This window comes from Ptychodera flava, chromosome 1, assembly GCF_041260155.1.
Source record: "Ptychodera flava strain L36383 chromosome 1, AS_Pfla_20210202, whole genome shotgun sequence".
Taxonomy (NCBI): domain Eukaryota; kingdom Metazoa; phylum Hemichordata; class Enteropneusta; family Ptychoderidae; genus Ptychodera; species Ptychodera flava.
The window spans coordinates 13,853,113-13,879,160 of record NC_091928.1 but is presented as its reverse complement, the minus strand read 5'-3'; the positions used below and the strand labels follow the sequence as shown (position 1 = coordinate 13,879,160).

The 26,048-nt window shown below is 39.0% G+C and overlaps 1 protein-coding gene and 3 long non-coding RNA genes across 4 annotated transcripts in view; 1 reads left to right on the top strand and 3 right to left on the bottom strand.

The window, feature by feature from the left end:
* LOC139142963 (uncharacterized) overlaps positions 1-26,048 on the bottom strand; it is a 424,363-nt gene that overhangs the window by 268,686 nt on the left and 129,629 nt on the right. The gene's annotated exons all lie outside the window — the stretch shown is intronic.
* On the bottom strand, positions 1,416-21,913 carry LOC139130677 (uncharacterized). The gene is made up of 3 exons (XR_011551939.1): positions 21,801-21,913; positions 21,308-21,427; positions 1,416-1,550 (listed from the first exon to the last, which is right to left on the bottom strand). It is a non-coding gene; the product is annotated as an uncharacterized lncRNA (long non-coding RNA).
* LOC139130672 (uncharacterized) lies at positions 3,638-6,935 on the bottom strand. Its single transcript, XR_011551938.1, has 3 exons — positions 6,865-6,935; positions 5,916-5,990; positions 3,638-3,966 (listed from the first exon to the last, which is right to left on the bottom strand). It is a non-coding gene; the product is annotated as an uncharacterized lncRNA (long non-coding RNA).
* Positions 25,413-25,832, top strand: LOC139131854 (uncharacterized). Its single transcript, XR_011552209.1, has 2 exons — positions 25,413-25,478; positions 25,756-25,832. It is a non-coding gene; the product is annotated as an uncharacterized lncRNA (long non-coding RNA).

The window sequence follows — 26,048 nt, the reverse complement described above, 5'->3', positions numbered from 1 at the left end:
ATATATGCCTTTGTGCAAATAAGTCAAAGCTTAAACCTCCTCCAGCAGGTTATCTTGTCCCTGAGATAATCTATAATCAACAGATTCGCAGTATCAATACGTACTTTTTACCTTTTTCTTTTATGAGGCCAAAATTCATTTATTGTACTGTATGGCGCTTATTGTCTTTCTACTGTTTAAACAAATTGTGTGAGAACTGTAAGATTTCATCGATTGTGATTGTTGTTAAATAATATGCATTTTCCCAGTAAACGTCAGACGTCAGATATTGCGCATGCAGTGAACGTAATGTTCTGAAAGACTGACATATCTGTCTGTATTATATTACTTCCACAAATTGACAGATTTTGCATGAAAGCATTCTTTTTAGATAAAATTAATTATGCGCCTTAACTGTGCTGTACAATTTCTTCAACTAGCTACAGCATGTCATAAAGAGGATGGTAACATTGTAATTTCGGTGATTTAGCTTCTGGTCTGAATTGGTTTGTAACAAACAAATGGGTACCTGACTGTAATAAATTAAACTTGGACACATAGGCAACGTTTCAGAAACGTATGACAATAGCTGTGATTAATAAGTATCGAAGACTAATTACCTCTTGGTAAATATCACCAGTTGAAACAAGTTCTGCAGATATAAAACATCCCTGGTCATGTGAATCTTTACAGCTGAACCACTGGTGTAAATAAGCTGAAGGGAAATTTTGAGAGTATCAAATCATAAAATCACATGAGTGGAGTTTGTGTTAGACCTTATATGGAATGTAGCTGGCATATTGATTGTCTATGTTGTCCAAAAAAAATTATGTTTCGTAGTCTGTGGTCGCACATATTCCAACACGTCGATTGTTCTATCCAATGAAATTACTGGTCATTAGCGATTTCTAGTGACGTGTGACCACTTTCCAAATTTATGAACTCAACATAACTCTGCTCGTCTAGGTAAAACTGACAATAAAGAAAGTCGACGAGTTCGTGTCCGAAAATGCGTGTTTTACCAATGATTTGTCGCAGTCTTTCCCTCGATTTTAAGGAATGTAACTCACTGTGAATATATTCATAGAAACAAAACTGATCGAAAAGTGAAAAAAAAGCGTTTGTATTGCGAATATTTAGGAAATATCACCTGATGAACCTTAGTAACATACAATTATTGTTCCTTAAAAGGATATCTTAACTTTTGCAAGCACATGCGTTGGCCAAACACTACTGAAATATCGTGCCTCCTCTTTTATGGTAAAATTCTACTCTATTGCCACTACTACAGTAATGTTATGGCCAAACTATACCATACTGACATTTGAAAAACATGGCGAGCTCTAAAAGTATATAAATACGATGTCATTAAAGTTTGTTTATACGATATGCATTCCAACAACTTTGACAGCCTCACCTCTGGTGGTTTGTAATATCTCCGCAGACTTTAGCAAGCATGTCATGTATCGCATCTTTTGCGTCAAAAATTTCCAAGTAATAAACACCACAGTGTGTTTGGTAACAGTCGCCAACAATGTTGTTATACTGAACAATAACATCTAGAACTTTGCCTGTAATGTTCAAATATTAAAAAAACAAGTCATTTACAATGACATAGTCCCCGCTGGTAATTCGGTATTAGTCAGTGTAAGTAACTAATTGAAGTTAATACGATCACCGTAAAAACGAAATCAGGGTGTGAAAGACCTCTGTGACTGATACTCATATTGGATTGGATTGTAAACAAGTAGACATTAGCATAATATCACATGAACTGGCCCGTATGTATATCCACCTGTGTGACGTACACCTGCTCAGATAATAAATCCATATTACCCCTGTTGTGCGTCATCAAGCGGAACTTTTTTACCTGAAATGGTACTGTTCATAGATGCACTCCGCGACACAGACCGATTTGTTGTGATCGATGCTGTGCTCTCATGGCATTTTTACGAAAAGGTAACCAAAAGTGGAAACAGAGAAGGCATGTCCAACAAATTTCAAGTCGCTAAAGCTTTAGCTATTCCCATGAATCGAATGAGGATACCGTCGATCGTTTTAATGGCTCAGTAACGTCACGGCTCCAGTCGCAAGGCTCAATGTGGACGTCGTCGTACCTGGCGATCGCCGAGGGACGTCGTACCTGGTGATCCCGGTTGGCGATAAACCAGAAAGATACACTTCAATGTGAGATCAACTTAAATAATGTGTACCGTATAATCTTCAGAGAAGCAACATAGAAAGCATGAGCATAAAGTAACGCGACGAACAACGATATTTCCTTCATTACACAAATTATTCCATTGTTTCTCTATCAGAATCAAACCTGCAGCATAAGGCTGTAGTGAAGACATAAGCTGTCGAGCTGTAGCCTCAAAGTGGCACTCCCATTTGGTTACATTTTTAAAACACATTTTTTGATGCCAACTTTTGATATTTGACATGGCAACTGCGCGCGGATCGCGAGATATAGATAAAAACTCAACAGAAGTAAAAGTTTGAATTCCGTTGCCCATCTAAATCCAGCTTCCGAACATCCAACCTTCAGCACTGGGGCCATTGTCAACTGAGCTAGGGAGTATGAGTCCACGCTGACGCAGAGATCAGTCGTGCCTCGTGGGAGAAAGTCTAGTCTTACTGACTCGGCAAAAAAAACAATAAGAAAGTTTGGTTATTCCACTAGGATTTGCATAGCTGACTAGTACACTGCAAATTTTTCTGGGTTGCCGGCCAGCTAAATTCAAGCCAAAAATAAACCGGCTTGTTTGTCAGTAAACGGATTGTTTCGAGTTGTGAATTTTGGCTTATATTTGGCTTTCTGGCATCCAAGTCTGGTTTCTGTGCATGCCAGTTTTGGTTTTGATACGGCATATATACATGCCAAGTAGAGATCACTTCAGCTTGCCAGTAAGCCAGTTAGCACTGAATAATGGTTTACAGGCAATCCACTCTTATCTGAACTAGGCTTGCTAGCAAGCCATGTTTTAGATACTGTGGCTTGCCCATATACCAGATAATGCTGAACAGTGGCTTATTTGTAAACCAATACCACACTTCTCTGGCTCAACAGTAAGCCAATTCTGGTTCCATCTGGTTTGAAGATAAGCCAATATTACTGCAATGTGGCTTACCAACAAACCAATTTCTGACTAATTATGGTTTACATGCAAGCCACTATAAGGATTCCTCTGGTTTACCAACAAGCCATTACAAGCTGGCTTGCAGACATGCCACTCTAGGGCTTTCGTATGGCTTGCTGACAAACCAGTTCAATATTAGCCATATTGGCGGGGGGGGGTGGGAGGGATAATTATTTCTGACCATCCTTCAAATTCAAATTGGATTTCTTCAAATTTTGCAGACACAGGGGAGGATTATCATACCATGGAATGGCCTATTGGGTCCTCTATGTGATGGAGCTACACAAAACAGGACTGTAAAATATCTGAAACACAAACAACACCTGAAATAGTTAGAAATCCTGCATCAAAATTAATTTCAGATAAACATTTAGTGCAATTTACAAGAAATGAAACATTAATTGTTGCAACATAATTAAATCTAATACTTACAAGGGTATATACCCTGAAAATGACATTCTTATGAATGCTACTTGTAAGATCATACTGATAACATTATTTAATGTTATAAAGTTTACCTCATGCATCTGATGCAAAATTGCGAGCTGTTTCACCGGGAAATCCCCTGCGCATTACAGACCACTCAAAATTGTCAGCACATTTAGTTCACATCCCAGCTTTGTCAAGCCAGAAGTACTCTACAAATTGACAAGTTCCTTTCAGACATTTGATGTAATTAAACTTTGAAACCCTAGATAACTAAGCAAACCCAGCATAACATTGTCTCTTTCCATGCTGCAGAATATTACACCTTCAAGAAACAACACAAACTGCTTGCTCCTTCATAGACGAGCATACCTAAACAGGGCTGCTGCTTTGCATCTCTTCCTCGGAGTTTTCCAGTATCCTGGAATATAAAAGATGTAAACATTTAAAATTTGAGGCACAAGATTAAATCATGGTAAAACACTCAGTGCCAAGCTACATGAAAAAGATAGCTCTTACAAGTTATTGTCAATGTCATAGGCCTTGCTGCATCACTGCACTGGCAAAAATGTGTAAAACTATGGTTTGAATGTCATGATAATGAATTTCAAATCCAGAATATCAAAATGAATATATTACAAGGCAAGATATATTAGAGTCACAGTGCAATGTGCTTTTGAGACTTGCAAAGAAGTTGGAAAGACCTTTGAGAAAGCATTTTATCACTCTGGCTATGCAACAGCAATCATTGATGATATACTTCACATGTATATAGTTTGAAATAAGTAAATGGGGCTCCATTAACTGTAACTTTTGGCTACTTCTTCAGTTCATCAGTATTGTTTATCATCTACCATTTCTTGGCCTACTTTCAACAACATACTAACTATCCAAGTATTATGTTTGTAAACACAGCCTGCATTTTTATCAATTTTATAATTGAGAAATGAATTCTTGTCCACCCTAAATGAAATTTCAACAATAACAATGCTACATGTACATACTGTAATGAGTAGCTAAACATTGAGGATTTCATCATGCTTCAATGACTTGAATGGGAAACTGCAGTTGATAAGCAGAACAAAAATGCTGGCAGAAACCCCCAAGTTCTAGCTAATTGAGATCAGAACAACAGAACTAAGCCATAATCTACCAAGTAAACATATGATTCATGTGAATGAGGGTACGGTTGATGGTCATATCAGCCTTTTATCTTGAAATAAATTGACAAATGCATATTTGGCATGGCCATGTCCTTGTACAACATCCTAGCACAGCTTTGACACTCTGTGTAGTACCCATGTACCTGACAACACTGTAGCAGGGGTATTTTATACACATCCCTGATATATGAATGTGTGCTGTAGGTATGTGACATGCCTAGCACTATATGCATGTACCAGAAGTGCTGATCACCTCCCTGTAGCAGGACCTGTGTTCAGCATTTGAGGCACAGTGATGAACACATCAACATACCAGCTGTGAAATTTTCAGCCCCTTGTCACATAAAAGCTTACCTCCCTGTACCAGCCTTATTGTAAACACACAGTGCAATTGTGCCTATGCAGAAATTCATGTACAAGTTATGTTGCAATTTGCCTATTACAGAACTGTACACATTGCTTCCACAAGGTTGATTTGGAAGAAAGTTTTCAAGCTCATTTTTTCAAACCCATGTTACATGTTCTATTTACAAACTATTGTACAGGACTGTTGACACACTAGGTACATGGATGTGAAATGCAGCTGTGCTACTTATTTTTCTGACTATACTATACTGAGGATATTATTTTAATAGCTGGTAGTCTCTGTAGCTTCTCAGAGCTGGTACAGGTATGTGCACATCCCTGAACCAGCCCTCAGAATGTAACAGGGCTGTGAGAGATTTCCAGTGTCGGGTTACACGGACATCGTTCTACTGAATCTGACAGAAATTATAAATCCAGCATGATGAAATTCCATCAGCTGTAGCCTTTGGCAATTTCCAAGTAGTTTTGTTGTGTGTATATACTGCAGTTTCTTGTTCTACTTCTTAAGGCATAATGAATGTCTAACATAAATTATCAACCCAGTTCATATGTGTACAGCATGGTTATTGTTAAAAATCTAATTTCAGTCTGGAATAGAATTCATTTGTCAACAATAACAATGGTTGTTAAGCATATACACACAGTACATGTCAAGCAGAACACTGGTATTCAAGAGACTGTTATATAGCTATCAAAACTGCAGTTTGTACACACAACAATGAAGATTGAAAATTGCTAAAACTTACACAAATGTCAGAGCAAACTAGTCAAGGCACATTATGTGCCTTGACTAGTTTGTACTGAATCACAGTAACAATTTTTTTCAACAAGAAATACTTACGTCACAACTGTTACCATTTTTCCAACTGCAGTTTTTCCACCAAAGACACTCTTGAGAACCAAAAATGTTTGATGCCTGTTTAAAAATAGGGAAATGGCTAATTATGTTTGATACACCAGACTAAGATTCAATATCATAAACCAGGTGCAAGCAAGTGGCTCCCCTCATATGATTGATTATAACAATAAAATGTTTAAACATGTCTGTCTGTTGTGTGACCACGACAAAGATAATATGTCACAGATATGTAATAACAGCTGAAATTTAAACAAAACCCAAAGTATTAGTGTAATATGTGGAAAGATGAGGAACATTCATGCCTGATGTAATTATTATCAATGCACATAACGATACTTGATCACCTTATATATATATATATCCGCTCTTTGAATTCCATATCTGAGGGCAGAGTCTTCATTCTGCTTACACATTGTACTCAGAGAATCCATTGTTAATTTGTTGAGCTGAAGGCATTTTCTGTATCAAGTATGTTATGTCCTGGACAATCTGTTGAAAAAAAACAAATAATTATCTATTACCAGTAAGTGGAAGTCAATAGTCACATTTGTACAGGAAGTTATTTGCTGAAAATGAATCAGTTTAACATTTACCCGTCTTGAGTGACAAGATGGCTCACAAAATTTGTGTAAGCAATGTTAAAGGACCCAAGTTCAAATCATGCTGTGGAAACATAAATTTGCCTTGAATAACAGAATCAACCATTACATCTTTTTGGCCAAAGGATTTGTGAGGTATGTGTCTGTATTAAATCATCTAAGTTGCCAGTTTGAGGTTATATTATCAACATAAACAAGAATATCATCCATGAAACAGTATGTTTGTTATTGAAAGAATGGCATGAGGATACCTGCAAATAAGCTGTGGCAAGTCAGTTTGCCTGAAAATCATACAGAAAGGTAGCGTGAAACAAATGTGCAGTTTTACTCACTTTTTCTGGTAAAATGGGCATCTCTTTACTGTGGCAATAGCTCTTGTTGCAGCTATTTGTTGGTGTCTCCGCCCTATACAATAATGGCAAAAGGTTATTAAATGCAATTTTCCTGTGAACTGATGGATGACAAAATTAAATGATTGCCATCTTTCCGTTCAGGATGGACAATGGCAAGGAGTTATTAAATGCACAGCGGACTACGGACGACGTACACCGGACGACGCATCCATGATCCACCTCTCAGAATAGCCCTGCGTACAGGTCTGTGTGTTCCCAGCGTTATAACTTATCCGTCACAGCCCTGCAACGGTCTATGGACATACATGTAACTGGGGTCTCTGCAGTCCGGATGAGGACTGCAACGAAAACGCTGTCTTTTTGGCCGAAATTCTGCCCTATCGGGGCAAAATTCTTTCCCTGCCTACCTTAACCTCCTTACTGACCCACGGAATGATGCGATTAACTTCTCCTAACATCCAAAACCGCTCGTTTTCTGAAACATAACGTACTCGACAAGTTGTTTACCCACGGGGATCGCCATTTTGAACAAAGGGTCCTCAGGCTCCGATGATGATGATGTTGTTGTTTTTATTATTGTTGTTGTTGTTGTTGTTGATAGTATTTGCAGAAAAGAACAAAGTATGCGCTGCGAAATTCAATACAGCCTAACTATACATGTGCGTTGCAGCCTAACTATACTATGCGTTGCAAATTCAATACAGCCTAACTATACATGTGCGTTGTTGCCTAACTATACATGTGCGTTGCAAATTCAATACAGCCTATTAAACATTACCCAAGGGTTGTCACTTCATTGCCACACACTTTTTTTCAATCGCCAAAAATGCACCTAGCAAGCATCGAAATCGGTAAAATTCGACGTAGGGTCAAAGCACATTAGTCCTTCTCAATCATACTCAGACATTTTTACTTCTTGCCGATGAAAAGTCGACAAATCGGCAGGTTTTTCAATGCATCTAGTCGTCTCTTGATTCCAGATTTAAAAGGCCCCGCGAAAGATCTAGTCACGTGGGCGCATTTCAATTGAACCAATAGCAGAGCACGTACTGAACGAATGGGCCCGACGTGAAAACCCGGCAGTAACGTAAGTTTCTCACGTCTTTGGAAAGAACGTTCTCTTGCTATGGGTGAACTGGAACTGTTAAAGTTACCAGAATTTCATAAGCAGACGAACGCAGACAGTGTCACCCATAGTCTTCAAAAGACATAAGAAACTTACGTTACTGCCAGGCCCTGGTTACTGCCGGGTTTTCACGCTGGGCCCATCCAGCTCTGCTATTGGTTCGATTTGAAATGCGCCCACGTGACTAGATCTTTCGCGGGGCCTTTTAAATCTGGAATCAAGAGACGACTAGATGCATTGAAAAACCTGCCGATTTGTCGACTTTTCATCGGCAAGAAGTAAAAATGTATGAGTATGATTGAGAAGGACTAATGTGCTTTGACCCTACGTCGAATTTTACCGATTTCGATGCTTGCTAGGTGCATTTTTGGCGATTGAAAAAAGTGTGTGGCAATGAAGTGACAACCCTTGGGTAATGTTAGGCTGTATTGAATTTGCAACGCACATGTATAGTTAGGCAACAACGCACATGTATAGTTAGGCTGTATTGAATTTGCAACGCATAGTATAGTTAGGCTGCAACGCACATGTATAGTTGGCTGTATTGAATTTCGCAGCGCATACTTTGTTCTTTTCTGCAAATACTATCAACAACAACAACAACAATAATAAAAACAGCAACATCATCATCATCGGAGCCTGAGGACCCTTTGTTTTGAATCTCGCTGCAACAACCCCAGTTATGCATAGACCGTTGCAGGGCTAGCTAGTGGTGGAGGCCGTACGTATAACGCCGGGAACACACATACCTGTACTCAGGGCTACTCTTAGAAAAGCTCCTCGTCGCCGACCCGCTGACACAGTGGAGCTAAGAAAACACATTTGATTATTCACCAAGCACGGACGATTTCGGGGAAACACATTCATTCGCGGTTGTGAAAAGCCATAAGGGACGATTCAGAATTTACTTCCAGGGGGGGTGGAGGATTTTCTATTTTCTGGGTGATTTTTTTCCATGGCCCCCCTAGTAAATTATAGAAAAAATCTATGGCCCCCCCTCATCTTTGCTGTTTTTTTTCCATGGCCCCCCCCTAATATATACATGCATGCTCATACACTATAGACATATCCAGTCTAACAAGTTGCAGGAACTGTAGTGGACATTTAATCGATGATATAACAAATCATTTCAGGGTATGTGACTATAAAAAGAATGATTTGCAGGGACTGCAAGTTGCACACTTTTGGAAAGGGTAGCAATAAACATATCTGGTTGTAAATTTCTGAAGAAAAGTTAATTACTAAATATGAATACTTTTTTCGTTATGTCTCACTGATACATATGATGCACACAAAGACAAGCAAAGATGTCAGTTAGAAATGGTGAACAGAAAGTCAGAGGAGCAGATAATTGGCAAAGTGATATATATCTTGAAGTTTAATGATACATCATTTGCAGATATCCAGATATTTCTGGAAAGTGAGATGTACATGCACAAGTTCAGCATACATTTTCATTTGATGATGCTGAATATTTGCAGACTCACGGTGAAAGTTTTAAACATTAGGAATTAAAATTGGTGAAAGCCAACTTGTTTTTACTTTTCTCTTTTTTTCTAATTTAGTTGTCATAAAACCAAGTAGCTGCCACTGAAAGCAACAATGCTGCGGAATATTTTAGAACATTTCTTGAACAAAACACCTTATCAAAAACATGAATTCACATGTTATTCTGCTCATTCCATTAACAATCCAATGTTCATATTAAAATGCAGATAACCCTGTGTAAGTCAAAGTTCACATTTTGTCAGCAGTATTTTTCAAATTGACAGAGCATTCATATTTCAAATTTTTTAACAAACTTTAATTTAAAATAGTCATGATGCGCATGTTTTCAGATGACACGAAACAATACATGTTAATTTGTTAATTTGTTTTTTTGCCTTTTCTGCCAGCCGCCACTGAGAAATATTTAATTATACATATCAGAATGAATGGGACACAAAAGTATTAGCATCTATACACAATGTGTAAGCCTATCCACATTTCTCCTAGCCTCATACACACTGAGATCACTTCTTGGACTACAGCAAATTTCTTGTGTACACAATATTTCAACAATCCGACACCATAGAATTGATGCAGTGCCACATGATCTTCTGGATGCACATACAGGATTATTGGAATATCAACCCTTTTGTAAATTTTTCACCATATATTTTTGACAGTAATACATAATATTTTTAAGGAAAGGGAACAAGTTCCATCTGTTTTGGGCAACAAAGGATATTTGTTTTTATGAATGACCATGACAAAGACAATTTACATGTTAGACAGATGGTATGTTTTGACCATCTCAGTTGCTGATGGCTTTGATTTGAAGTGTTGAATTTGTAGAACTTCTTCAACTGTAGAAAATTTTTCAATACACAGAACACCATTGTAAAAACATGGTTGAAACTTCTGACACCATAATATTAATGTATGCTACTTTCTGAATTAATGCTCACAGTTTTTTTCAAAGCTATATTTCTCATCAAAGATGACAAGGAAACCCCCTCATACCATATATTTTCAAAAAGTAGAGAATCTAAAGTTTAGTATGGAGCAGTAGTGTACTCAAAGGATGAAGTGGGTGTATATTTAGGGTAAAAAACCTCAATTTTGGTATTAATGATAAAAATTAAGTCATAAACTAGACAGTTTTCTGAAATGTAATATTTCACTTGAAAGGAGAGTATATGTAGAAAAAACAACTATTTTATTTGGCATTATCCATCCTCATTTTAAAATTGTAGGGGTTTAAAGACTGACACTCTAATAATTGATTTAAATCATGATCAGCAAAAATAAAATGCCTCTTATTAAAAATGTAAGAGCTTTATTGCCGAACAAAACCAATTGATAGTTGTTTTGTTACATAGTATTTAAAAAACATAATGTGAAAATTTCAGTAAATTTGACCCAGCCGGAGTGGAGTTAAATTCTTTGGAAATTTTCAAATTGGGAGGAAAAAGAAGCCAAGAAATCGGGTGATTTGCAACATTTGCATAAATAACACTTCTTTATCACACAACTTTCAACTGCTTTACAAGCTACAAGTAAACCCAACCTTAAAAAGACATATGCTGTAATTTTTAGCATTTGTTCAATGTTCATCTCTGTGTATCAGCATTTGTTTGTTATTCTATCACTACATAGAACACCAAATGCTGTATTTAGCAACATCCAATGTGAACATAAATGACCATTGTTATTGTTGACAAATGAATTCTAGTCTGGACTTGATCCAAGATCTCTTTTCGTCAAAAACAACCCTGACTGTTCACTGTATGGTTTGTGTCGACATGCTATTAAAATACTGGACATTTCATGACGGTTCAGGGAGGAGAACAAGATAGTACAGTAGATGCATAAAACAAACCACTGTGAATATTACCGAATTTAGCAGCTAAAGGAGTCAAACTAAACATGTTGAGTTTATCTGTCACCCAGGTAGCGTCTATGGTTCTCTTTTGTAGAGATCAGAAATTCTGGGCAAATATTGAATTGATGTTTTTTTCCTTGGCCCCCCCCTAAAAGATTGTGGTATTTTTGTCTGGCCCCCCCTAAATTTTCTTGGGAAAATGGGTGGCCCCCCCTGAAAATCCTCCACCCCCCCTGGAAGTAAATTCTGAATCGTCCCTAAAAACACGATAAACATACGAAAGGGACAAGCACACATCAGTTCAGCCTGATAAAATGAAATTGAAGGCTAATTTGTTACATCCTTGGCAATGATCATTGATAATGTCAACGAGTAGCAAGCAGTGCTAACAATATTTTCGCTGGTGCACCCGTCCATGGTTAGCGGTATGTCGAAGACATGGCGAATAGTTGTGACAAGGAAATTTTAACTTTTTCCGACAATATTCAAACGCATGTATGTTACTAAAAAATGGTTCAAGCTAATCGATATGCTTTGAGGAAAAACAAGCCCTGTTTAAATCAATAACTTTGCAAATCTTCCACGGAATATGCAAAAACAAACTTACGTTTGATTAAATTGTGGATGTTCATTCCAAGACGTCGGTTGCAACTTGCATCTGATCATGACCCGTGAATAGCTATCGTTGAGGTACATAACCAGTTCTTGCTTGTGAAGTAATTCTTCATCGGTGATGGAAGCCATTACTGTCGACTTGTGCCGGAGTACGGAATCGTAAGCGCTGATACGATCGTCAATAACGCCTCGGCTACGATGCGAAGGCCAGTGGAATTCGGAATTTTTGGCGCGCAGTGCAGTATCTGTGCCACACAGGAATTAATACGCAACTGCCTAAAGTGAAGGGATGGGGATTCCACTAGCCAGCGGTCCCTTTAAGAGTACGATCAATCAACAAGTACTATGATTCTTACATATGTCACGGATATATAATGTCTATAACGAAGTTTAAACATTGGCTTGGTGAATCATTTTGTAAAATTGAACTATTTTAAAGTGTAATGTTACAAAGGGTGAAACGACGGTCAAAGGTTAAGGACTTCCTCCTTGTAGGTTGTTTTGGTAATTTGAACGACCGTCTGAATATCAGTTGCGTTTGCTATGGCTTGTGTATACTTTTGGCACATTCAGGGGCATAGAACATCCATTTTAAACATGTCCTGAATAAAATGCGTCAGACTTGTCCCATGATCAAGGCTGTGGCCTGGCAAAAATTACGGATATGCCTACAATCCGGGCCTACTGAGAATAGCATTGATCGCGATTTCAGGTTTGCTACACGCGCGCATTCGGCCAAAGTTTGTTGTTGCATGCGTGACTCACGGTTGTGGTAGCATTAGTCTGAGCCATGAATTATTTTGGTTTTTACTTTCGTCGTTGTCTTGGAAAATGTTGACAATCCGACGTATAGGCCCTACATTTATTTTTGCATGTTAATGAAAGAAAAATGACGTCATTTGAGATCAACGCTTTTTATTGTCAATTAGGCTAATTCCTTCTTTTTGTTTTGATATTTATGTGCCCACAGACTTGAAGCAAGTCCATGTCTTTTGTTCAATTGAAAACTTCACAAAATCGTATCGCCAAAATTAAAGCTAATCAATCTGTTGCACTGAATGCGCATGGTCCTCACTATCGTGCGAAAGGCCTGTCAAGTCGTGACGTGATGTAAAATTCTGGTTTAGAAATTAACCAGTGACTGATGATGACAATGGCTTGAAAACAGGCCAATTAATTTCATAAACTTGAATGGTTTATACTCAAACCATGCCCACAAAGTTGCCACTTGTGGTTGGCTTAAAGATGAGCCAATGAATTTTTCGGTATATAAACAAACCAACGATGCCAGTGGCTCAAATTTAAACCGATAAATTATATTGTAATGGGCTTAAAAAGAAGCCATTCGGCTTAAATTTATACCATGACGGGCTTGATAATAAGCCACCAATGTATTGGTATGAATACACAGTTCGTGTTCAGTCTTAATTTAGAGATGTATTATGCGCACTCGCAGTAACGTTTTGACCCGTTGACCCTTTGCTGCGCGTGCGTAGAGCAGGAAGTTGATCGTACCTAAATGTCAGAGGTCAGAGCTAGCTCCGATCGCGCGGATCGCGCTAAGTTTTCTGCCTGACTGTCTACACCGTGTGTACTCCTTCGGAAGCTTCTGCTGTATACGGTAAACTTGCCGAATCAGGTCGACAGTTACAATTGATCAGGAATCAACGGTTAATAAACCTCTTTACAGTGATCCCATGATAAATTTGTGGAACCAGCGCTTAATTTTTAACTTTCCTGGGAGCACGATGCAAGGCCTGCGTGGCAGGGCTGTGTGTTTTACCGGCGTTGGGGCCACAAAACGCCGGTACCCTGCGACGCAGAGCCCGCTGCCCGGACTTGTATTTCATGTTTGCATGCACGGCAGTTGTATTTCTTTTGGTGTTAAACTTCGCCATTGTACCGTCGACTGTTTGTCCCTCCCTGCCTGTTAATGTTGATCATTTCGAATATATTGCCATGGGGCTGTGTATGGCTTATAATAAATATGATGCTGCATGGAGGTAGAAACTTCTTCCGCCATCGCCACGGTGAACGTACGTTGATGCTCCGATGGACGACTGCACTCTAGTCTGCAGAGGTACGTCTCAGGTGATCGTCAAAACCTAAAGCTTCCGCAATGACCCTCGGGGGCTAGGCTTCCATAACTGACATAGGTTTCTAAAACTGTATTTAATTTCCCTTCCCCTCAGTCTTTTGCTACACGCCAACGACGCCAAAGGAGTCTCGCCATGAAGCGGTTGGGAGGATCTGGACTAATGGAAGGAAACCAATTGACGGGGAATTTTAGTCAGATGTACGACACCAGGATGATAAAATTTGCCTAAATAAAATTTGCTTCATGTGCATTATAACGTTTGTCTAGTCAAGCTTATAGGCTGATTTTCAGGTTGTTTTGATTTTGCTCTTGTTTTAGGGAAAACCATTTCCTCCAAAAACCTAGTTTGAGGGTTTTCTTTCGGTTTTGTTCTTATTTTTTTATCGTCATATTTTTTGCACAGTGCAATGAAAGCATTTGTTCTTATAAGGTTAATATAAAAGACACATGTCAGCAGAATATCACTCATAGTTAGTTACTCAACAGGACTGTCCATGCAGCACTATAAAGTACTACAAAAACAAGACAGAGAAACATTTATTTACTGCAAGAGTATTTATTTGAAAATTATAATACTTATATTGTTATACATGTTCATGGTGTTGTGAAATATAATAAAGATACTGCAATATGATTTAGTAGTGTCTTTTTAGTGTCTTTTTTAATTCAGATCCTCAGTCATGAAAAGCAATACAAAATTACTGGAATAACAATACTGTTAGTTCAGGTATCTCTTGTAGAAATACCCAAACTGCAGACCTTGAAGATGCATCACCAAATTGACTAATCACAGGGCCAGGTTACTTATCCATGTGACCCCATACATATATCATCTAAAAAACAACACTTTGCTTGGCAACCCTAACATCAAAATGTTTTGACTCTCCAGAAGACAATTTGTTATTGTACTCTACAATATCTGATACATGCAATATTTATTTTCAAACGAGATCAAAATCCTAAATATTTATAATGGTGTATTTCCCCTCTTATCACTTAACATCGAACTCAGTTTAAGTTTGAACCCATCTAAAGTGCGGTACGTACCAATGACTTGATTCAATTCGTATACTGCCACTTGACGTAGCCGGCCCTGCGTACAACGCTGTATGTTCCTGGCGTTACACGGATGGGAGGACGTATAGCGCCGGGAACACACACTATTGTACGCAGGGCTACCACTTGACGCAGCTGAACACTTGGACGAAACTATGGACAATTGAAGGCTGTATTTTTTCACTAAAAGAATTCCTTCGCGGGCTGTTCTATAAGTCGCCATGCATGAGATCGTTATATTCTTGGTACGTATACAAAGCTAAAACGTCGGAATTTCCAAAAATAGAAGTAGGCCGCGATGCATGTAAGGAAATGCCGAGTGTCCCCCAATGCGCAACGGCCATAAAATGCTGGCCTTTGTGTCCACCAATTGTTCATCGACAGTGTTGTTTACGTGGGATGAAAAAATCGGCCGAAAAAGACACTGTACGATGGATTTGAATATAGCTGAATGAAATCATGGATATTCTGACAGAAACAACATGGCGGAACCCCTGAGAGGATCGCTGAAAGTATTGCATAAAATCTACCGGAAATCCTAACTTTCCACCCTCGCTGTTAGCCATGACGTTAACTGAAAGTCCAAACTGTTTCTGCTTCCAAGCTTGACCCGAATATGTCTCTCCATCGCCTTTACACAAGAGCCGAAAGCACCCGGTGCGGTGTGCGTACCCTGAGAAAAATCCATTTTCGTGTTGAACGGGTCGCTTATGCAAATGTAGAACTGCGCATGCGCAATGCTCCAAAATACATCTCTAAATTAAGAGTGAACACGAACTGATACACGCTATCTATACTCTGTGTGGTGGCGTGACTTCAAACCTTAAAAACCTTTGTGGATTTCGGGCAAACTGAAATATTTCAACTGGTTCACCCGCAAGCCACCTACAAACCAAGTGGTTATATTTCAAGCCAGAAGAATTTGCAGTGTATAGCCCCTGGGAAAATTATCGGGAGTGCCTCAGCATTTTTACCCATTGATAATCGATGCATTGATGGTCTGTGACTCAATAATTCTGGCGGCACACAGATTAACCATTTCTACAGGAAAACTGTTAAATATTTAGAGTACATTTGACAAGAAAATCCAAACGCGGTCAGCACACTAAGTACAACACATCTGTGCCTTGCTAAGAGCTCACTGCACGGATAGCCGACTGAGTCGACGATGCAATACAATACAGTGGTGATGGACATTGTCAGGATTTCAACATTTTGAAAATAAATATGGCAAAAACTACCTTGATGCGGTAGGAGATGATATCAGTGATATAAATCTGAACTGTACATTTTCTTGCATATTTAAATCGGAAACATTTTTACGAACGGATCTTAGTTTTGGCTGACAGGCTGTCTCAGCTAGCACTGGCATGCGACAAATTGTAGTCATCAGAGGTGGCTAATATTTTACACTTAAAATGACATCTATGTCGTATTGGTTAAAATGTCACACAACTAATTGAGAATAATGAGAACGACAAAATTGAGGAGAAGTTTTTAAAAAACTTACCTGAGGTAAAGGCATAATGCTGTATATAAAGTCTTTGCAGTGGAAGGTTAATTAATTGCGTCGACGTCGTTCAAACTTATGATGGACTCCCTAGACTATCGTCAATCAGCATAACAAAAATCTTCCGATGATTTCGGGTCATAATCAGAAACGATCTTAAAATTTCGGGATGAGAAAAATTACGCTCGGGAAATGACATGTTTTATGGATATCTCGCGATTCGTGTGCAGTCGCAATGTCAAATATCGACCGTTGGCATTAAAAATTGTTTTAAAAATATTACCAAGTGGGAGTGCCACTTTAACTCTGCAGTGCAGCGCTGTAGAATCCGGTGTATTTCGAAAGCTGACTCGGACAAAACTCACAACAGAACAGAGTTCCCGTCATGAAACAAAATTTCCCAAGGTCGATATATGTGTCAAAGCAAACATCATAGTCCGTAAGATGAAACACTGATGGAGACCGGTGATGGCAGTACTGCGCTCACTACAAGCGTATACATTTTCTGTGTCATCGATTGGAATCTTACGTGCTCGCCAAGGTCGTAAACTTGTGATATTTTAAAAACCACGGAATAACTAAGAATGATAACTGCTATTTCGATTGTGGGTGTCGTTGCATTAACTTCATAAAAATTATTGTAAATATTCTAAATAACTCACAATACTATGGCTATCCGTCGCTAGTGCAGTGAAAGCTATGTCCGCCGATAGCTGACTTGTCTGGCATCAGTCATGCGCTAGACAATGATTGACACGCGCACGTTACTGAATCAGTATGTCTGATTGGTGGAGAAACAATTTGATGTATCAAAATTTTAGGTTTATCGAATTTATTAATGAAGGTCCTGTAAACATTTGCACAACACCTGGATGATGGGCCGCTTTACTCATTAAATGAAAGTAGTCTGCGTAAATAAAACACAAAATCGCGACTAGAATAATGCAATTTGTTAACAATAATTTTGATCCATCCACATCAAAGAAAATAAGAAGACTTTTCATGTGATAAATGTGTAATCCAATAGAATTTATTTCTGTTTTATTTCTGTTATGCCATCATTATCATTGTGAAGCAACAGTGCTCCCAACGTCTAGTATTGAAAGGGAAAGAACCTTTCTCACTGAAAACTGGCAAACTGCATCTAGATATTGACACGGAGGGCACTTTTCTAAATATCAGTTCAATCCCAGCTTTCTTAGCGTGAGTCCTCGTTCATATGTAGGACACATTTATCTCTTCCATATTTTGCAATCGTAATGGTAACGATAGCTTGCATCAATGACAAGGTGGAAAATAAAATATATTTGGTAATGACAACAATGTGTTTTATTGATGTCGAGTGAAAAAATCATACTTTGCATGTTTCGTATTTGTTAATTTATGAGCACTAAAATCAAGCCGGCACCCATGAATTTATTCAGGTACACTTGGCACAATTTACCTATTAACTTCCGGATGAGAATTGTGTCGATCTCACCGTTTGAAGAGCTTATGTAAAGGTTAGACCAAGGGTTTTATGGTGTTATGATGAGAGCAGCATGAGCTCCATTGCAAATTCTAACTGCTCAAGAAATGTCTTGACCCACTGCTTCCGTTCATCACAGAAACTGTAAATCTGTCTCTTCACACTGGTGAAGTTCCACAGTTATTCAAGTAAGCAATCGTAACTCCACTTCTCAAGAAACCTTCCCTGGACTTCAACATTCTAAAGAACCATCGACCTGTTTCAAATTTGCCATTCCTTTCCAAAGTACTCGAAAAGATCGTTGCACATCAAATCAATAACTACTTTACTGAAAAGTCACTCCAGATACCATTTCAGTCAGCATACAAAAATACCACAGTACGGAAACTGCACTCCTGAAAGTACACAATGACATTTGTTTATCCGTTGACTCTGGCAAATATGTTCTCCTCATCCTCATGGATCTCTCTGCTGCTTTCGACACAATCGATCACAATATACTACTCGATAGAGTCGCTCATCTTGGTTTCTCACATTCCTGGCCGCTGGGAGTGCGGGATCGACAGTGTGGGAAAAATCGATCCCACACTCTCAGAAACCGTCCCACACTCTGCAGTAAATATTACACGAGCTCTGATTGGATGATAAACAGTCTTTTTTGTTCCACGCGCAAAATGTTATCCAATGGCACGACGAGTAACACACGGACCAGAACTACAAAGTAAGCAGGTCAAAGTACAGTGGCAGACGACAGACTTGTCACGATTTTGGATAATGTTGTACGTGTCCAATGTGAATTTAACGCATTTTGTGGTCATGTGAGAAAAAGAATCTCACACACTAAGGACCTGGGATCAGATTTCTCACACTCGTTGGGGATATTTTGTCTCACACTCGCCTTCGGCTCGTGTGAGACAAAATATCCCCAACTCGTGTGAGAAATCTGATCCCAGGTCCTTAGGGATGCGAGATTCTATTAATCTCTGGTGTTACACTAAAGTGGTTTAATTCATATCTGAAGCAACGTGTCCAGTCCGTCAAACTCAATGATGCCATCAGTGAACCCTCAGAAGTCAATTTCGGCGTACCACAGGGCTCGGTTCTTGGCCCTCTCTTGTTCACTATCTACATTGGTCCATTAGGAAATTTGGTACATAAGCATAATCTACACTTCCACCAGTACGCAGACGACAACCAGCTCTATCATTCATTTTCTCATCGCGACTCTCCCACAGCTCTATCTTCAATTGAGACCTGCATCCATGACATAAAGGAATGGATGACCCACAATAAACTCCAGCTTAATGATAGTAAAACCGAGGTCCTGCTGATTCGTTCAAAGTTCAACTGCTCACGTGATCCTGTTAACACTGTCAACATTGGTTCTACTTCCATCACACCTGTCTCATCTGCGCGCAACATTGGTATGATCTTCGACAATAAACACATGTTCAGTCAGCACATCAGGCAAACTTGCAAATCAATCTACAGTCACCTCCGCCGGATTGGTTCTATACGACGCTATCTCAGTAACGAGACATGTCAAATTATCATACATGCAACTTTATCAGCCAAACTCGACTACTGCAACTCCCTTCTGTACGGCCTTCCGGATAATACTATTTCTTTACTACAACGAGCGCAAAATGCTGCAGCCAGGATAATCACACGCACCAGGAAATTCACACCAATCACTCCAGTTCTGCCCATGTCCATTGGTTACCATTTCGTCTCAGGATTGACTACAAGATTTTGTTGTTAACGTTCAAAGCTATCCACAACCAACGCCTGCATACATCAGTAATCTACCCAGCCTAATATTCCCACACGCAAACTGTGCTCATCTACCAAGAAACTTTTAACTTGCACAACCTACAAAAACATAACCTATGGTGGCCGTGCCTTCTCTCACGCTGGCCCTAAACTATGGAATGCACTACCACTTGACATTAGAGATTCTAAAAACTTAGAAACTTTCAAAAGAAAGCTGAAAACTCACATGTTCACCAGAGCATACAGTGTGGCTTAATCACAGCGCGTCACAGAGCAAAACTTCTGTTTTGGATTTTGGCGCTATATAAACTTTTGCTGATTGATTGATTGATTGATTGAGCTCCATTGCAAATCACATCAGCTTTGCCGACGGATGTATGATTGAGCTGAAATATGTTTAGTTATGAGACCCACCTACTGTGTATCAATTGGCCTTAAATTTGCAAAACCACCACTAGGGCGCTATTTTGACCTTTAGCTCAAAATTTACGTGGACTTACCCGCACGAAATTTGGCCTGTGAAGAAGCTAAGGGAGCCTCCAGTAATTATAAGGGATGGACCAGAGGAATTCCATGAGTACCTGTACTGTAAAATGTGAACCTCCCCCTTATTCTTGTGTCTAACATATGACCCTCCTCCTTTTCCGACATTCTAAAACTTTACCCTTCCCTAATCACTGTAGTAGTCTCCCGAGGAATAACTGAAGCAGTATTACTGTACAAAATGTTTGATATGCGCTTAGCATATTTACGTTTATTAACGTATATAAAGCACAATGTTCATTGCATACGCAACGTATATCTTTGTATACGGAACATTCCAATACGTTGATATGCATAGCGTATTTCTATGCAGATCATTGGTTTACGCAATGCAGACATTTGCACACTAAGAGTACACTGTGGTTTCGCATTTTATTAGTATACGTACGTGTATACTTAACGTATTTGACACATGTACAGAATCAATATATGTATATATTGTTGTTTATCAAGCATTTTGATGTTTTACAAATAATGCGTGTACCGCTGAGTTTTGTTTTGTTTTGTTTTGTTTTTTCGCTGGTTGCATTACAGTTACGTGTTAGTGACAAAGGTATTGAAGCATCAATTAGAAATCAAAGCTTTTGAAAATCAAAATGGCTGCGATCCCCCTGTTAATGTTATTGAAAAAAGAAAAAATTACTTTCCAAAAATTCATGACGGAGATTTTTTTCTTACACCAATAGCTTTAAAATGAACCCCCACACTTATTTTCAGGCCAGTTTATTCTTTGTCATTGTAAAAGTTTGAGAATTGAAACATCTGTCCACGAGGCGCATTCTACCGTTATAAAATAACTTTCAAATATATACTACAACGAGAGGTATTAGTATCATTCTGGCCGAATAGCATATCGTAATACATACCTTTTTGAACGTTTACAGTCCATTCACAGAGAACAGATTCCGCTGGTCTGAATGTGATCAAGCCGATATCGGAGGCAGGGAGATGCAAAACTTGATTGAAAGTACACTTTGATGTATGCGCTGTTTAGAGAAGCAGAAATAGATATGGCAGCTTAATGTAATTTTTTTTATTTTTAGATGTTGACTTTTGATCCCTTTGGTTAGTGTTTTTCCATTACTTGGCAACGAAATAAAAAATGAGTCAGACCAGAAAATAACAGTTTTCACGTTGTGATATCTATGTCAATAATTACCGATTTGTGTTTTGACATTAAACTAAACAACCAAACATGTATGTCAATATAGTATAAAATATCCGCTAGAAAGGGAAACTGTGACAAATCTAAAGCTCTGAATCATAACATTAAAGTTTAGCGGTTTCACAGACCAAATTCAACATATGAAGATCAACTACTCATATATATTAATCATTAACTCGCATTTCTCGACATACCGATGCATTCTTTATCTGACGACTGTGAGCTGCAGTAGCAGCCAGTGCTGCTGGTCTCGGCTACACATATCCTGGCACAGGTGCTCCCCACGCAAGTCATTATATCTGAAAATACATTTTATAATCAAGTAGACGTTTGCTCTATAAAACCATACAGAAATATAATCTCTCTATCCTGAATGATTGCCTCGAGTTTTTATAAAATATTTCTTTTTACTACACGTTTTGTCACCAATCGCATTTTTGTGCAACACATTAACAGTATTTGAGTTCACGTTATTCAAATAACGTTATATTTAGACGTAGAATTGCCCTCCCAGTTAGGAAATTTCAGACTGTGTGTCGTACAGGAACATGAAACGAATGCATACGTTAATATGTGTGAGTTTGAAACTTTTCTCGGCGTATGGGTGAAAACACTTCTTAGTCGATATCGTCCATGACGGGGAGAAATAAATAATATAAAATGAAGAGTCTTGTCGGCTGCACGTTCTATTGTATTTCGACTCATCATTCCTTATGAAATGGCCATAGAACGAATTTTACTCATTAAACTGAGCTATCGCTTTTTCAACCTATGTATTAGTAAATTCTAATATATCTACTATGTACCTAATGGGCATTTCATCGAAGGTGGTCGTGATTACATTAGGGGATTGGCCGGCAAAAATCATGTATGTAGGCTAATCCCATGATGGCGGAAAATTTCCGCGTCACCGAATCAATGGCTTATGACACCCCAGAGAATAAATAAACTACCGATCAAGTAGCACAAAAGATAATATTTGTGAATATGACACCACCCGTGATATTTGTTGAGCAATCACCGATTGACAGATAGTTCACACCTCAAGTAAAGTATCTATTCATTTGGCAATGATTTCGAATCTACAGCGTTTGTGCCGGGGAATCTTTGCATGTTACAAGGAAGATGCCCGATGACGCCATAAATATAAAGATTTAAATCCCCTGGACGCATTATTTTTTCTAACTTTTACCATCTTTTGGACAAATTTGAGTTTTTTTAATTACAATATATAGTACATATACGTATATGAGCAGATATACAGTTACACAAAATGTGACCCAGACATAGCGAAGGCAGAAACAAGACACGTGAAAGCTGCTTAAGTACGTTAATACTGAGAACAATACTATATATAATCCCCCCGTATTCCAAACTAGTGTGGCTGCGTCGCGGACGAGTGATTCCCGTGTAGCGGCCGTATCCCTCCGAGCCGTAGGCGAGGGGGGATACGGCCGCTACACGGGGAATCACGAGTCCGCGACGCAGACACACGAGTGAGGAATACGGGGGGGGGGGATTATATATTTATCACATGCATAGACCCAGTTTTCCGTGAATAAACCTTTCAGGAATGATAATTACTGGGAAATAAGGAGAGGGAGTATTTTACAAGAATTCATACGCTTGTGTTATGCGGTCGTGGCTGCGACTGCGTTCAGCTGTACATGTCGAGGTTAACTTCGAGCACGCCGAAGCTGCTCCTATGGATAATTAGCATCTCTAGTAGGGCTTTTTCTGTGCGAATCAAGCGGAAATAGGAAAGACTATGGATTTTTAATACAAGGTATTTATTTGGTAATTACTATAACATCAATTTGAATGAAAATTCATTCATAAAATTATTGGACGTGCAAGCGCTAGGTGCGGGACGTCGCGACTCTCAGCCGCGGTATACGGCTACCGGGAACGGGTTATTTTTGTCAATATTCGAACATCATTCAAAGAATTATACTTTGCAAAGTTTGTATGTAATTTTTAAATTACCAATTATTATGTGTTACGAAATTATCAATTGTATGTTTAATATTTTACGAATAAAATGAGCTTGTTTAAATATATTATAATGAAGAACAGTGTTCGGCACTGACTCAATCGGTGAGACTACTACGGGTCTTTCTGAGCTCAGACGCGAGACGACGGAAGTTAAACAACGCGGTACAATACAATGTGGTGCACAACATGCATAGAAAAAGCAAAAGCCTGCACCTTTAAGTGCACTGATAACCTCGTGAGCTCGTCGCTCTTGAAAAGTAAAAATTTCGTTTCTTCTGATGAGTCAGGAGTATCGTCATTGCTGTTAGAAATGATGAACGCCCTTCGCTTCCTCGGCTCGACCCGGGGGCTCGATTTGTTGACTACTACGGCAGCATTGATCGTGATGTTGAACTTGAAACCCGTCAATGTTGCTTCAGTAAACATTCTTACTGCTGCAGGGATGATTGGTACGTGTCTTGGGTTATCGGCTATGCTAATCATGTTGTTTGATGGACATCGACATGGGCTATTTTGACGAGGTAGACAACACAAAATGCCGGTAACATAGCGCATTAAATGTCAGTGGTGTAAAAATCAACGTTTCAATCGCAAATCAACGACGAAGAAACACAAATTCATAAACATTCTAGTATCGACGGTATTTTTTATTCTACACATATATTTTAATACTCCATATTTCCTTGTGCTTCATTACCCTCCCACTTTTGCATTTCAGGAATTTGAAAATAATTTCTGAACAGCTGATTTTTTGTTTACGTTTTAAAAGTAGTCCGGGTCCCATATCCACCACATGTGGAATATGGATTCATCGTAGTCATCTACCCATAGTGTGACGTCATATTATAGGGATAACTGGGTCTACGTATGTGATAATAATAAATATATTATAATATGGCAAAGTGAGCTGCTATTGAGACCAGAGACAAGCATGACCCTACCTGCACATTTGTTGTCTGACACTTGTCTATCATCACAGCAGTCGCAGATCAATGATCCCGCTTTGTGTTTACAAATTTCTTCGCAGCGAATGTTTTGCTGACGAACAGCACAGTCAGTCTTGTCTGGAAAATTAAAAGGATAAGTAGTTTAAAAAATTTCAAGAAACTGTTCATATTTTACGTGATGAATGATTCAAAGAGGCCAGCCTGTTTAAAGATCGGCATGCCCGGCCCAGACTTTTGAATACGTGGGTTATGTCCATTCAGATTGTGCATGGAATACACAGTCGCTTGTTGTTCAATACTTGGTGATGGCCGCGGCAGAGTGCTTTAGGAAGTTGGAAAACGGAATGGCCGCTATACGCATGTATTGCCTTTGAGTTCGCATACTGCTTTAACTTACGAAAAACCGTACTCTAACATTTACCAACATCGATGGCTTCCAATACATATCTGAATGATTACCTACTATCCCTTTTGCTTCACAAGTGGTCTTCTGTGCATTTTCTGGTGCGATTTCCAAGAGGACCCGTGCCTTCAACATGAAACATGTTCACGACAGCAGCGGGTGATTTGAAAGTAAGTGGCGCTGTCAGGCTGCGTTCACAAATCATTGTTAGGGGAGCAATAGCGATTGAAATTACTTTTTTTCAGATCTCCCTCAATAACTGAAATGTTCAAGTCCCCTGTCTATATGCAGTGTTGAAACCATGCTGCGCCCACAATATTGAAATAACGGGTGACGTACTGACCCAAGGGCATTAACCAAAGAGAAGATAAAGCTACTTTCCCGCGTTTCAACTCTTTCCCCTTTTCCTACCACTTAGGGGACCCCTTAGTTCAGACTGTTTTTTCTGTCTTAGGAGTCCCTTCACCATGAACTTGCTCATTCCGACCCTCCACTTCAGCTGGTACACTTCCACTCTCCGCACCCAGGTCAGTTTCAGTCCATTGTTCCTTTGTTTCAACCACCCTTCTTGTTTCACAAGGCTTATTGATCTTTAATTTTTAGTCATAGCGCTTTTCACTGTTTTTTATCACTACTGATTTTTAATTTCGTTCTTTACAACTGTCGCTGTGGTTTTTTTTTTTCACTCACTGTAATTCCAGTTTTCACAAGTATTGTAATTCTCATTTTATTTCGTTTTTACTCTCAGTTTACTTTTTACCAGCCCGATTTTTACTTCTGTTTGTGCTCATTTTTATTTGTCAGCTTTTGCCCTGAAGAAGGCAACTTGTGTGTTGCCGAAACGTCGGTATTTTTAAATAAAGATCATTAGAAGACAAGGAGTACTGGTTGAACTGCCTTCTTTATTAATTTATCTATGCCATGATCCTGGTGTGTTCCCGCACTCTACGTGTTGCTTCTATGGTTGTAGTTGGACTGACTCTTTTTAGAACACTCGACCATTAACGTTTATTAATTGGCACGCGCGAGAGGGAAGCCAAAAATTAATGGGCGAGACTTGCCGAGTGCGTTCATTTTGGCTTTCCTCTTGCCCGTGC